Here is a 15,541-nt window from a genome sequence, read left to right on the forward strand (position 1 = left end):
ACATGGAGGAGACAGGTGGATAATGTGAGGGGGGAAGGCAGAACAGAGTTGCGACAAGCCAGGAGAAGAGACCCTGTGGATACAAAGGGATCTGATATGAGGGAGGGGAAGCAAGCATAGGAAGAGGGATAACAGGTAGATGAGATATTGTTAGACAATGAGTGTCAGATATGAGGAAAGAGGGTAGATAAGACTATCAAAGGGAGACATGAGGCAAAGGAAGAAGTAAAGAAAGATACAGAGTGCCAGACAATGGATACTTCCATGTTGGAAGAGAAGGCAGTGCCCCTATGTAAGCCCTTTGCTGTGAATTTCTGCATCCAAAAAGGGTGAGTGGTACGTGAAGAGACGAATGCAACATGAGACCATGTTGTATCCAGAAAACTGCTCCTGCAATATAAGCATTTTAATTTATTCACCGAAAACTATTTTGTTTTGAGTGGAGTTATCCTTTAATTTAGAAACCTGACAGAAAGTTTTGGGAGCTAAAATAAATTATACATATAGACATATACATCAATTCTAAAAGATGGTAATTTTTTTAAAAAAGAGAGACAGCTAATTTCCTTTAAGAGTACAGCTACTTCAAAATGAGAGTAAGCAGCCATCTATTGCATTGTTAAGCAGCCAAAACCTCCAAAACACTATTTGATAATATGTACAATGACAAAACAGAAATGTTTTAGACCATCCAAAACTAATACAAATGCCTTCACATCGTCCACTCACATCCACATCATGTATAAATTACCTCATTTTTAATTGTATAATGCTAAATATTACCTCCTTACGTATGACAGGATATATTTATATTAGCAGGTTGAAATTCTATTTGCACGAACTTGAATCTGTCGGTGCCCCCTCAATAGAGGAGTTTCTAGTGTTGCTATGGGAACCCGCACCGCCCTCAGAACCGCCTGTCGCCATTTTGACCAATAGGAAGTCTCGCGAGAATAAGCCGCAGGGGCTCAGAGCTAGCGGGCGGGGAGTAACTTTGTTCTCAACTTGTGGGGTCGGAGAACGGAGCCTGGGTGGATCTGGAGAGGCCGTGCGAAGTATCGGGGCTCTGGGAGCGCCTCGGAATGCAGATGGACAGGGTGTGGGATTGATGGTTGGGCACTGTCCGTACTGGATTAATGTGTGGACGGTGACTGAGTGCAGCCTGCAGGAGGAGCCGTCACAGAAGCAAAGGTACTGAGATTGTGCAGTGAGGACAGCCAGCTGCTCACCGTACTAATATCATTCAGTATAGAGGACCATTTTATCACAGGGCACACAATAATCCTCATCACACACTGCACTGACACACAATAATCCTCATCACACACTGCACTGACACACAATAATCCTCATCACACACTGCACTGGCACACAATAACCCTCATCACACACTGCACTGAAACATTATAGCCCTCATCACACACTGCACTGGCACATTATAGCCCTCATCACACACTGCACTGACACACAATAACCCTCATCACACACTGCACTGGCACACAATAACCCTCATCACAGACTGCACTGGCACACAATAACCCTCATCACACACTGTACTGACACACAATAGCCCTCATCACACACTGTACTGACACATTATAGCCCTCATCACACACTGTACTGACACAATAGCCCTCATCACACTGCACTGGCACACAATAACCCTCATCACACTGCACTGGTACACACAATAGCCCTCACCACACACTGCACTGGCACACACACAATAAACCACTTCACACACTGCACTAGTACACAATAGCCCTCACCACACACTGCACTGGTACACACAATAAACCTCATTACTCACTGCACTGGCACACACAATAAACCTCATTACTCACTGCACTGGCACACACAATAAACCTCATTACTCACTGTACTGGCGCACACAATAACACTCATAGCTCACTGCACTGGCGCACACAATAACGCTCATAGCTCACTGCACTGGCGCACACAATAACACTCATAGTTCACTGCACTGGCGCACACAATAACACTCATAGCGCACTGCACTGGCACACGATGGCTCGCATCACACACTGCACTGGCACACGATGGCTCGCATCACACACTGCACTGGCACACACAACCCTCATCACTCGCTGCAGTGGCACACGATAGCCCTCCTCATCACTCGCTGCAGTGGCACACGATAGCCCTCCTCATCACTCGCTGCAGTGGCACACGATAGCCCTCCTCATCACTCGCTGCAGTGGCACACGATAGCCCTCATCACTCGCTGCAGTGGCACACGATAGCCCTCCTCATCACTCGCTGCAGTGGCACACGATAGCCCTCATCACTCGCTGCAGTGGCACACGATATCCCTCATCACTCGCTGCAGTGGCACACGATATCCCTCATCACTCGCTGCGCTGGCACACGATATCCCTCCTCATCACTCGCTGCAGTGGCACACGATAGCCCTCATCACTCGCTGCAGTGGCACACGATATCCCTCATCACTCGCTGCAGTGGCACACGATATCCCTCATCACTCGCTGCGCTGGCACACGATATCCCTCATCACTCGCTGCGCTGGCACACGATATCCCTCATCACTCACTGCGCTGGCACAAGATGTCTCGCATCACACACTGCACTGGCACACGATATCCCTCATCACTCGCTGCGCTGGCACACAACAGTTCTTCTGCACACGCTAAATTGACTTGCAACAGTTTTTCACACACTGCTGTGGCACCCACCAATCCTTGTCTCACACTGCTGTGGCACCCACCAGTCCCTGTCACACACTGCTGTGGCACCCACCAATCCTCGTCTCACACTGCTGTGGCACACACCAGTCCCTGTCACACACTGCTGTGGCACCCACCAATCCTCATCTCACACTGCTGTGGCACCCACCAGTCCCTGTCACACACTGCTGTGGCACCCACCAGTCCCTGTCACACACTGCTGTGGCACCCACCAGTCCCTGTCACACACTGCTGTGGCACCCACCAATCCTCGTCTCACACTGCTGTGGCACCCACCAGTCCCTGTCACACACTGCTGTGGCACCCACCAATCCTCGTCTCACACTGCTGTGGCACCCACCAATCCTCGTCTCACACTGCTGTGGCACCCACCAGTCCCTGTCACACACTGCTGTGGCACACACCAGCTCTTGTCACAAACTGCTGGCACACATCAGCCCTTGACACACACAAGCTCTCATCCTACATGGCACTGTTACACACCAGCCCTCTTCACACACTGCTCTGAACTTGCATGGGACACAATTATTTCCCAAATTGCTCTGGACTGTAACACCACCTTCATCATTGCACTTGACATGCAACATTCCTTCATGGACAAAACAGTGGAACACGCTCTCATCTCCCCTTCACTCCCAGTGCTTATTTCTCACTGCCTTCATAAGGCTTGAAATAGAAAATTAATTCATTACGCACTGCATAAGACACCCCCTTCATCACTCCCTCCATTAGCATATGGCACCCTGCCGTGACACGTTGAACTGATACTCAAATACCAATTATTTGATCACAAATAAATTCAATAAAGTAACAATAAGCTAAATCCCAAGATAGCGTGTGAGAACAGCTGCTGTTTCAGGCAAGAATATCTGACGTAACCAATGATGTGGCTGCTGAAAACTGTTCCGATAGCGGCACCTAAGCCCACTATACTAGGATACAACTGCATACTGGCTCTCAATTCCCTATCATCACAAAATGCACTTACTCACACACACACACATGCAACGTACTAATATGTTGGTCAGCTTTCTGTACAGGTTCTTACAACTCACACTACAGTTATGTACATACCCACTGGCATTTTAGAAGCATTTTTAATGCAAATACTTTGATTCATGTTTGATATGTGTCTTACCGATCTTTGTAAGTTTTCAATTGTGTAGAAACACGGAATTGATTTGGAGTGGAACAAATAGCACTCTGAAAAAATGCTACGGAATGGTATTGCTGCCCAAGTAATAATGCCAATGGGTATGATGACACTAGAAACAACAATTTCTAGTGCCAGACCAGTTTCCATTACGGTTAAAAACACATGTAAAATTATTTTAAAGAATACCATCGGGTATTTACCCTAACCTACAGCTTTTGTTTATGTTACCTGACAGACAATGCTATAATCTCATTCACAGCTGTGTTACACTAATCTAAATTGTCATAGTGCAGAGATTTATTGCATTCCCCTGACTTCCAATGCCTTTTCAGCACTTTCCTCTAAATACACAGCTCTGCTTTCCATATTCTGGGCATGTACATACAATACAAGTAGTTCTTAACATTGCCAGTTCTTCTGCACTTGGCTTTTTCACTAAAAATGTGAGTTCATCGCTCACAGCAAATGGTGAGCTGTCCATAATCTGTCTGGATGTCATAGTATCTGTGTCAGAGCAAAGCGGGATATGTTTGGAGGCTGTGCTTGAAGTAAAGTAAGATAGTGGTAACAAAAAAAACTAATGTTAAATTCTCACTGTACTGTAACACCAAGACATTCTACAGGTAATAGCTTTATATCCTTTTCATAGAATGATTTTGGAAGGTGACCATAACTAAAAAGCAAAACAACCATGTGAACCTAATAGTCAGGTTAGGCAAAGTGTGTATCTTTTAAAAATGCACCCTTTGGCTATATACAATGGAGATGTCCATTTTGTAAATTGAACAATAATAATATTAATGAGAAAGCACCTATCAATACCCTTTGTCTCAGTGATGTCGCTGGTTCCTAGTGAATTGATAGGTTACATGTGATGTCACTGGGCCCTAGTGAATTGATAGGTTACATGTACTGATGTCACTGGTTCCTAGTGAATTGATAGGTTACATGCAGTGATGTCACTGGGCCCTAGTGAATTGATAGGTTACATGCAGTGATGTCACTGGTTCCTAGTGAATTGATAGGTTACATGTACTGATGTCACTGGGCCCTAGTGAATTGATAGGTTACATGTACTGATGTCACTGGGCCCTAGTGAATTGATAGGTTACATGTACTGATGTCACTGGTTCCTAGTGAATTGATAGGTTACATGTACTGATGTCACTGGTTCCTAGTGAATTGATAGGTTACATGCAGTGATGTCACTGGTTCCTAGTGAATTGATAGGTTACATGTACTGATGTCACTGGTTCCTAGTGAATTGATAGGTTACATGCAGTGATGTCACTGGTTCTTAGTGAATTGATAGGTTACATGCAGTGATGTCACTGGGCCCTAGTGAATTGATAGGTTAAATGCAGTGATGTCACTGGGCCCTAGTGAATTGATAGGTTACATGCAGTGATGTCACTGGGCCCTAGTGAATTGATAGGTTACATGCAGTGATGTCACTGGTTCCTAGTGAATTGATAGGTTACATGCAGTGATGTCACTGGGCCCTAGTGAATTGATAGGTTACATGCAGTGATGTCACTGGGCCCTAGTGAATTAATATTGATTCATCCCACAAAATGTCTGTATCTGTGTTTAGGCAATGGGTGCACTTTGTGCGTTATAAATACAACCCTTGTAGCTTTCCTGATTATCTTCTATTTTAATCTTATTAGTATATTGCCATTATTGCACCTTGGGTGTGTGTAAATTACTTTCCTATACTCCCCCATCTCCTTTGGAATTAATTTTCTCTTTTTCTCATCTCATTTTTTCCCAGTCTGAGATGCCACACTAATTACACATGTTATGGAGATATATAGCAGATATGTTATGGTTGTGATTCTGTTAGTTCTGAAGTATTGATGTTTGCTGAAACCACTTTGAGAGTAGAGTTTGTAGCGCAGTGACAGGCAATAGTGGCCCTTCCGGCCTTCAGATTTGTTTGTGATAAGTTGTAACTCTTGTTTATCTTACAATAAAATGCCTTCTCATATGTTATTACAGATAGGTGTCTTTCTTTGATTAAATTTATTTTTTTAAGTTATCTCTGAGTTTAAGGGTGGTGTGCGGCCCTTTTGAAGGTTAGTGGACTGCCCCTTGTGGTCCTTGAAATGTATCAGGTTGCCACTGTTGCAGAGCATCACGCTACAAGCCTTTGGCACTGAAAAATTACCCAGGATCATACAACTCATTAGCATAGTTAACCCTTGACAGTGTGTCAAGTGTCATCATATTGCAGAGCAATAAAACTTTTTCTCTATTGTGGATAAGGCTGGGCTATAAGGCATCATGATCTGCGGAGTTCGGGTGAGATGCAAGTCTCCCTGACGTTGTGCTAATATTACTCCTGTAGCTTACCTTCCCCCTGCATGCTCTGCTTGAAAAGATTGTCAGTGGCAAAAGGTGAGAAGGACAGACACCTTATCCAAGTGAATACATCCAGTTTGAACAAGAACACAGATTAATGTCTTGCTGATAGGATATGTGTATTAGAAAAGAGAGTGACCATTCTTATTGCTGTGATCCAATTTATGTGGTGCTATATTTTTTTTTTTTAATAAATCATGCTACATTACACAGCAGATATCATATTATTAATCTCGGTGAAGGAGATACAGCTTTAAATAAGTAAAAATAAATCGTCCGTGGGAATGTTGCATCGGCAAAATTATTAGGGCCCTGTAGCTGAGCATTTGCTGTTGTGGGCAGTTTAACCAGCGGTGGTTATAGCTGTGTTCTGACTTGCCAGTAACAGGAGCTGGTGTTTTATGAACACTGCATTGTCTGTCTATAGTGCAAACCTCCCTGCCTATGGCTGTGTGCACAGAAAAAACATCATTTTGCTTCCACTTATTTAATCAAACTTCTGAAAGACTCCTTATGTGATGGATGTTTAAAGGTAGGGGGGGCAAGTTGTGTGGGTGCTGGCATAGTTAGGGGGTTGTGGTGATTGTACTGACACTAAAATACCAACTTGACTTTGTGTTAGATGTATTCCTTTCTTGTCAAGTCATTGGATGCTAGTGCTAAGTATATATAATTAACAACACATTTGTGTTTTTTTTTTATTTTGCTTTAGTAGGTAATACTTAATGAGAAATCTGTAAGAGAGTGATGTTAAAAATATATACCATGATATGAAATCTGTTGAACTCTATTGACAAAGAAAGTCTAGGGCTAGATTTTTCAAACCTTCTAAAAAGGAATTGTCAAGGAGTTGTCCATAGCAACCAAACAGATTCTAGCTATCATTTTCTAGAATATATTAGATAAATCATAGCTAGAATCTAATTGGTTGCAATGGGAAACGCCTCCACTTTTTCTTTTTAGAAAGTTTGATAAATCTACCCCTAAGGGTTCTTTAACATTTATGCACTTGTCATGGATTATTAATAGACATTGGGAACACTTATGAAAACTGGTACCCAGGTAATTGCTGGTACAGTGCTGTAATCCACAGCAACCAATTGGATTCTACATTTTTGTTTTTTCTAGCATTGATTATACAATTAAATTGAATGTCTGGTTGCTATCTATTGCAGATAGAGAGAGATCATCTATGTTCATTCTTTGACGCAGGGTTTGCCATTCATTCAGTTGAATGTAGTCAACATACATGTTTGTTTGTTTTTTTGTTTCGTTTTTTTTTAAATCGTCTTGTTTAGGTGTGAAATATATCTTTATGGCCAATGAGTATTTAATCTGTCAATTAGCAGTTGCTTGTGGGGGGGATGCATTAAACATACTAGATTTGAACAATAATTCTTTTTTTTTTTTTTTGCAAGTACAATAGTGGAATAAAAAGTGGCATGTATGTGCACCTAATTAAATTCTTTCAGTGGATGAAAAAAAAAAAGCATAATATTGTTATTGTTGGAAGAAAATTAGAGACTAGAGCTTGAGATGTGCCACTGGGATTTATCAAAGAAGAAGTTCCACTTGGTCTTATGCAGAAATAATATACTTGTTTTCCTTAGTCCACAATGTATTCTTAAACATTTGTAGCCATAGAAGAATGCTGCTGGGTAAGGATGAAATTTCATGCCCCCTCTTCACTCATTGTTTTTATGTGTCTCTGCAGGACTGCTTACAGAGTGTAGTAATTGTTTATTATTTTTATTTATAAAGCAACAATATATTATATAGTACTGTAAATTGTGGGAGATAAACATTAGTGTCTGTATATTAATACAGCATGAGCCAAATGGACCAAGAGCTACAATTAAATAGGGAAGGAGGAAATTGTGAAAAAGAGGCACAAGTGCATGTGTTAAGCAATGGACCAGCTGTATCGTAACGTTTAGTGGTGCAACATGTTCAAGTGCTTGGTAGTACTGCGTGGACCTGTGCCAGTGGGCACCGATGGATTCTGTGTGAGCACAGAAATAAAGGACTCTAGTGATGGCACCTGAGGAATTGGTACATAAAATGGTAGTGGTGGGGATATGTGCAGATACAAAAGTCACTTGGTAATGTGATAATAATTGTTGAGGAGGTAGTGTCCAAGGATTCTTTAAATTGCGAAGGTTAGGAGGAGATAGCTTAAGTCGTATGATCTCTGGTTGGCCTCCATGTCTTAAACTGGATACACACTGCAGAACATTTCTCCCGTTGCAATATATCTTTAACAATTTTACTAACAACTGAATTTACTCACGATTTACCTTCAGATCTGTGCCCTTCATCTCTCATAACCATCTGCTGATAAGATTGTGACTCTGTAAACTCTATGGAGATCTGCCTACGCTGCCGGTCGTGAGTGCCTACACATTGCAGAATTTGCCCGACATCGTTCCACTTTTCAGTTATTTCAGGTACATTTTTCAGCACAGTAATACACAACCTTTGATGTATAGTACTGTGGAAAAAATGCTACAAAGTAATAATGCCTTCAAAAATAGAAGTGTTAATAGTTTATTTTTATCAACTGAAAGTCAGTGGTTAGTTCTCCCAAGATGTTTGATAACTGCTATTTAAAAGATGCAAGTCTTTTAGCAAGTTGAAAAAAATGAAACGGAGGAGGATTCTGATCAACAATATCGGATTAATATTAAAGCATTAGATTGCATACATACAACTTTTGTCCTGTGCTGCATTTGATAATTTGCTGAATGCAGCATTGTCATCATTTGAAGTAAGGATTGTTGGAATGGAATACGTCTCGACAAAATACCGTTAGTAGCTGTCATAGTCTTTATCATTCTTCCTTATTACTTCTTTATTGGTATCGCTATTCCATATTATGTTGTCATGCTTTATGTATATAGCACCAAAATAATCTGCAGTTGTGTACAATTAACATCCCATGATTGCAAACAATGAAACTGAAAGTGCTTGTTAGAACTTACAATCTAAAGTGGCATGGGAAAAAATATGATAAAAGTACTTCTTTGCCACTAAGATGAACTTTCCTTTGACATTTTTAACACTAGACTAACACAGAAATAGAGTGTATTGAGGAGCATATATTGGATGAGGATATATAAAGGGCCTGAGTGTAGTTTTCTTCTTGATCACTTTTGGGAATGTCTATGAAGCTACCAGGATGCTTTGGGGGAAACTAAGCTTCCCTGAAGAGATGGACTGTTGAAAGTTAGAATGTTGAGGTATTGCATTCCTGAGTACCCATGCACACTCTTCCCCCCCATTAATTTACATTGATGTAGGTCCATTTTTTTTTTCTTACACTTCATTTTATGGCCAAAATTACACAGATCTGCCTCCATGTACTAAGATGATTAACGGCAAAATGATGGTTATGTGCATGAGTCCGTAGAAGATTTGCTAGTGTACATACAGTACTAACTCTTCTGGACATAGTTCCTGGTGCCTGTATACTCTTGGTATTTGTGATCATATGGTATCTGTGGCCCAACATGAAAGATGGTACCACAAATTGTTATCATTTTGTAGAACAGTGACGAACAAACATTGAATTTTATTGTATTTTTTTTTTCTTCTATATATAATCTGAATAATTGTTGGGTTTTTAATTGTCTTTTCAAAGTTTGTGGACAGTTTGTAAATGGAATTATTGTTGTGCTTCCTGCATGAATTGCACAAATTGTTTCAAGCAGTGTAACTGTGTTAATACAACTGTAGGGTAAGAAGGCAGTCACAATTACTTATTCACATAAAAGGGCAGTGGTGGCTGCGGATTCCATGAAAAAGAATAGCCAGGTAAACACTGTATTAAATAATGGAATGTGGACCAGATTGTAATGGTGAGCAATGTTTGCTCTTTTGCACGTTCCAGTTCATGCTAATAAAGTTAATGTAATTTCTACCTTAATCCTTAGATAGCTTTGACTAATCTACTTTTTATATTTTTGGCAAGTCAGTGTCTCCATAAGTATATGGTTTAGTACAGGATTCTTAAGTCAAAATCTTGCTATGACAAGTCTGTATTTGGCCATGATTGACCATGTGGGTTTAACATCCATGGGCATTTAGTCGCAGAAGAATATTTAAAATATTGTCGGTTTCACAGGTCCAGACTAATAACCTCTCCCTCATTTTATTGATAAGAGCAAGCTTGCTTCTAGTAGAAAACAATTTATAATGGGGGCAAGTATACAACGATAAATTTAAAACTTATGTTGATAGGCTCCCTTTTCTCAACCAAGTATGGAGGTGTGATGTTTATCCTGGATTAGGTATATGCAATATTTTTGTTATAATTTATTACCTGTTATTTATGTAGCAGCTAGGTATTACGCAGCACTGTCCAGAGAATATTTAATCATTTATTTATAGGGCGCCACAAGATTTCCGCAGTGCCGTGAAGAACACAACAGTGGACCATATAGGGTAAAACAGAAAACAATAAGCGAATAATGCCAGGACTCCAAAACTCCAAGCGTCGCTAGTACAGTGAAGTTGGAACAGAAGAATAGCTATAGAGACACTAGGGAAGAGGGCACTGCTTGTAAGGGCTTACATCTTAAGGGGGAGGGCAAACAGACAGCAGGCACAATAGGGGGTCAGTGAAGGGAATCTAGCACAAGAGGAGCGAGTAACGGGCAAGGGAAGAGCGAGGTGAGGAGATCAAACAGGGTTAGGTGGATGGATGGTAGGCTTTGAAAAGCAAATGAATTTTAAGTGCCCGTTTGAAGGTGCACAGATTAGGGGACAGTCGTATAGAGCGTGGGAGATCGTTCCAATGGAGGGTGGCAGCCTGGCAGAGATATTGAATTCTGGAATGGGATGAGGTGAGCAGAGTGAAAGAAAGGCGATGGTCATTGGCCTAACGCAGGGAACGAGAGGCAGTGTGAATGGAGTGGTTGAGGGCCTTGTAGGTGGGGGTGAGAAGTTTGAAAAGGATTTTATAGGGGAAGGGGAGCCGGTGTAAGGCGGGGCAGACCGGCGTGAAAGGAAGATAAGTCTCGCAGCCGCATTGAGTATAGAGTGAAGGGGAGGGATTTAATCATTCACTGCAGTCCCTGCCCCAGTGGAGCTTACGGTCTGCATTCTCCACCACGTCGACAGACACACCATGGTTAATTTGGTCAGAAGCCAATTAATCTCCCAGTATGTTTTTGGAGTGTGAGAGGAATGCGGAGCTCCAGGAGGAAAGCTATGCAAACACGGGAATAACATATAAACTCCACACGCTTAGAGCAGCAGTACTAACCACTGTGCCACCATGCTGCCTAAACACTTGCTCACAGTGAATACTGCTGCCAAGAGTCAAAGGAAAGGTGGGCTCTGATTCGCTCACTCCAGTGACAGTTGACTCCTCATTGGATGTCCTTACTAAGAACTTGAGAAAGTACTAGGGGCCTTTGCATGGAAAAAAACCATCAGAGATTCCCCAATGTACTGGTCTGGGATTCATTGTTAGGTGTGTAGGTTTCTAATGATCCTCTCCCTCGTAAAATAAAATCCCTTTCAATTAATTCAGTTGCAAGTCCTTTCTAGCTGTTAACTGGAAGGTTAAACTTGTTGATCATAAACAATCTGTCAGAAGTGGATCAACCATTTTTAAGTGTGTCAACGTTTTAGGTATTTTGTGTATACTGCGGTATTTCGGTTTTACCTGTATATGCCTTTGGACCCAGCACTTCTGATTCCAACAGGCATGACAGAAGATTATGCTCTAGTTTACTCTCGTTTGCTGTCTTCTTTAGGGTTTCATGGTGGTAATTACCTAAGTGCCTCAATTATATTTCTTGATCTTTTGACAGATGGAAGCATGTAATCATCCTCAGGATTTCTTTAGTGGGCTGGTAAAACCATTTCTTTCAGTGGATGGGTAGCAAATAAGATTTTTTTGTCATTTAGTATTTCTCTGCAAGAATCTTGTTTTTTTTAAAACTTTATAGCTAGGGATTTGACACTTTAATTGTGCTTTGTCCTATATTTCATAAGATTGTGTTTCAGTGGAATACTTGCCATGATTTGTGAAGTGTTGTTTACCTTAGTTGGGGCAGCTTATCACCAGCTGCAGGATTTGTGTAGGAATTTCAACAATGAAGGGAAATCGGTGGGTTTCACTGACAATATTTTCCCTCCTTAAAGTTCTGTGTGGTTACATACTCTTGTTTTCAACTTAAATGTAAACGACGCCCAGGTAATTTTATTGCAGTTGCGTAAGAATCACTTTTGTGCTACCAGTCAGACGCCTTTTGCAGGAGAGAGTTTATTAGTAAGCAGCCATGCTCCAAATAAGTGATATTTCAAATATTGTCTGTATCACAGGCTAGTCACAGGATAGTCTAATATCCTCTCCCTTGTTTTAGTAATAAGGGCAGGCTTGTTTCTAGTAGAAACAATTTATAATGGGGGCAAGTAAAACTCTATATTGCTAGGTAGCATGGCTTAAGCTGGGTACACACTACACTGTTTTCGTCCAATAATCGGATCAAACAGCCGACATACGACCGCTCGTTCGAAAGTTGGGTCAGTGTGTGTAGTGACACGATGGTAGAAAGTCTGCCCAAATGGCAGACTTTGGTCGTACCGTTTAATATTATCGTTCCAATCTCGTTTCCGCTGTGTAGTGTGTATAAACTTCCGACCGATCCACAACAGTGAGTACGAAATTACAGTCATTGCTCACGACAACATGGCTGTAAAAAGTTGCTAAAGGGACGTCCGCTCTTCCCTTTATCGTCCTAAACAAGGCTAGTGTGTATGCAGTCCATGGACCGAGCAATCGGACCATCGGTCGCATGTAAAATCGCTCGGCATAAAAAAGTTGGTCGAAATTTCTGTAGTGTGTACCCAGCTTAAGTGATGAGGCCTATCAAACACCTACCTGACAAAGAGACATGTTGCTTTACATATGAATACAACAAGCATTGTATATGCGACGTTTGCTCTGTTTATTAGACTGTGCCTTCTCTGTATTGTACACACATTTAGGCTGGGTACACACTACAGTGTTTTCAGACGTTTATCGAGCCAATCAAGCAATAAATGACCGTTTGGCCTGATATTGCATTAGTGTGTTTGCTGCAACGATGAACGATTAATGTTCCAAACCACATTGAATTGTTTCATCATTTTTAAAGTGGACTAAAAATGTTGTTCAGCAATGGAATTATATCGTTCCAGTTCTGCAGTGTGTATGGACTCATGATCGGCAGTGTCCATAGATCTCTGTGGAGTGTGCAGGGTCACAATCTTTTCAGCCGATGGTTATGATAGACGAAGAGCAGAGATCTGAAGGTAAATCGCATAAAACGTGTATAGTGTGTACACATGAATCGGATGCTGATCGGGACTTTTTTTTTCTTCTTTATTCTGTCGTTGGTAAAGATGGCGCATCGGGACAAATTTTCTTTAGTGTGTACCCATCCTTACATTTAAACATTTTGCTCATCACTGTGTCTATGATTATAAAACAATCCGTACATACTTTGCATTGATACTGCTATAAAAATGCTGGGAGCTAATAATATCTTTTTACTATCTATAATATAAAAGCCTAGCGACATGTTAGTCTGTGTGTGGAAAAAAAAAAAAATACAAGCTGCAGCACCACCTGCTGGGCGGAGTTATACACTGACCTACTAAATTCTTAGCATTATCTAATATATAAAAGTAAAAGCCTAGCGGCGTGTGTGTGTGTGGAAAAAAACTATTTTTTCAGAAAGGGCTCATCTAATTGACCTGAAATTTGGTATACTGACATTATTTGACAAAAAAAAGATAATAGTGAAGTCAGTTAACTTCCATCATCCCCCCTTCCCCCCCGTGGGAGGGGTAGTAAAGGCTAAATTTACGAGTTGAGGGCTCAAACTCATTTTCGTGGGGTAATTTTACCTCATGAACACACATTAAAAAGGGCGCTTGCGTCGGGAAGTAACGCTCTTCCCCTGAGGAGGCCTGGGCTAGGCCCAAATGCATGACAAGAACCTTTTTAAGACCTTAAGTAGCTTGACTTGACTAGAATGCATGAGTATCATGCACGGGTTAACTTGTTTTTCATATGAATTGAAAAGCAATTGTTTTGTACCCCTCTTCTCCCCTTGCAACAAGATGTAAATGCAGTTGCAGTCGGCCTCATTTATTTATTTTTGTTTCTTATGTTCTCAGTGGAAGCCCTGGGTCTTGGAAAGCCTCTGTTAAAACACTGATTCCATGCGGATACCATGTGTTCATCTCTTCCCAATGTCTGTATAGCTGCTATTGATATCGTATTGATTGGGCCTAGGCATGAGTGTGGTCTGGTAAATGGAGATCACATGGTTGCTATGCCTCACTCTACATTCACTACTGTCATCTGCAGTAGCGTCACCGTGAGAACCAACTTGGCTGTAAGACCTAATAGTTCTATAAATGATAAAACAAAGTTTCTGTACAATGACATGTGTGTTTTTACACATGTTGAGAGCTGCATTGAAATATTACATAATGACTTTATCCTTTTGTTGGCAGCTTTTAACCTGCAGTAATAATAGTATGATATTAGGCTTCTGGAATTTTAAGCTTTTATATATAATCTATATATTTTTTTTATAATGGGTGCAGCCTGTATAAAGATTTATTAGGATTATTAAAAAAAAAAAATTTTTTTAATTTGTTTTTTTCTTACTTTTCAAATCAAATATTTACCTTTTGAATATAAGAAAGGTCTATATGCTTGGTGGCTCACAGCACTGGGGTCATGAGTTTGATTCCCGACCATGGCCTTTTCTGTGTGGAGTTTGTATGTTCTCCCCTTGTTTGCGTGGGTTTCCTCTGGGTGCTCCCACACTCCAAAAACATACTGTCACGATAATGACTTTGAGGATGCCGCTGACTGATTTTGGCACTACTAGACAGGGAGGCGCAGAGTTTAACGCACCCCTGGTATTCACCAGTGACCACCGCAAGGAGTTATGAGCTTGGCTGCGTAAGGTGCTCAGGTCTTGGTTCTCCAAGCTAATTAAAAGTGCAGAGGGAGTGAGCAGGAATGGTTGTACGGTCCGGGTCGGATGCCAGTCGATAGTGCAGTACACGAGGATGATCCAAAAGGAAGGTCAGGAGCAAGCCAGAGGTCAGTAGCCAGATAATCAACAAAGCCAAATCGCAGGACAATATGTGTGATCAAGAACAAGCCAGGAGTCAGGAACCAGAGGACCATAATGGAAGCAGGGGAGCAGGATAAAGCACGTTGCAGTAGCTGAAACCAATACTCTGGCCCAGACATATGGGAGGAGGTGCCTTATAACCC

The 15,541-nt window shown here is 41.4% G+C and overlaps 1 protein-coding gene across 6 annotated transcripts in view; it reads left to right on the forward strand.

Moving 5' to 3' along the window:
• The first annotated feature begins 968 nt into the window (after window positions 1-968).
• Window positions 969-15,541, forward strand: part of SIPA1L1 (signal induced proliferation associated 1 like 1) — a 163,032-nt gene continuing 148,459 nt past the window's right edge. For all 6 annotated transcript variants that reach the window (XM_075192210.1, XM_075192214.1, XM_075192213.1 and 3 more), the window contains exon 1: window positions 969-1,191. The gene's annotated coding sequence lies outside the window, so the exon portion shown is untranslated. The remainder of the gene's footprint in view (window positions 1,192-15,541) is intronic.

The sequence above is a fragment of the Mixophyes fleayi genome, chromosome 12 (genome assembly GCF_038048845.1).
Source record: "Mixophyes fleayi isolate aMixFle1 chromosome 12, aMixFle1.hap1, whole genome shotgun sequence".
NCBI lineage: Eukaryota > Metazoa > Chordata > Amphibia > Anura > Limnodynastidae > Mixophyes > Mixophyes fleayi.